General features: G+C 47.5%; 1 protein-coding gene across 6 annotated transcripts in view; it reads left to right on the top strand.

Moving 5' to 3' along the window:
* The window catches only part of LOC116396501 (zinc finger protein 646-like), a 12,999-nt gene that overhangs the window by 6,536 nt on the left and 6,185 nt on the right, over positions 1-278 (top strand). The gene's annotated exons all lie outside the window — the stretch shown is intronic.

Genomic DNA, 278 nt, shown 5'->3' with positions numbered 1-278 from the left:
TGTGTGTGTGTGTGTGTGTGTGTGTGTGTGTGTGTGTGTGATGACGTGTGTGTGTGTGTGTGTGTGTGTGTGTGATGACGTGTGTGCATGCAACACATTGTAGCACATTCCTCCTGACCCTCTGTCCTCTCTCTTGCGGTGGAGTTAGGGTTAGGCTAAGTTTAGGGAAAGAGTCAGGCTTTAGAGGTCAGGGAAGTAACACAATTCCTCACAAGTATAGTAATCCAAACTTGTGTGTGTGTGTGTGTGTGTGTGTGTGTGTGTGTGTGTGTGTGTGT

This window comes from Anarrhichthys ocellatus, unplaced genomic scaffold (genome assembly GCF_004355925.1).
Source record: "Anarrhichthys ocellatus isolate YVR2014 unplaced genomic scaffold, GSC_Weel_1.0 scaffold56, whole genome shotgun sequence".
Taxonomy (NCBI): Eukaryota; Metazoa; Chordata; class Actinopteri; order Perciformes; family Anarhichadidae; genus Anarrhichthys; species Anarrhichthys ocellatus.
This window is presented reverse-complemented; position numbering and strand designations above follow the sequence as displayed.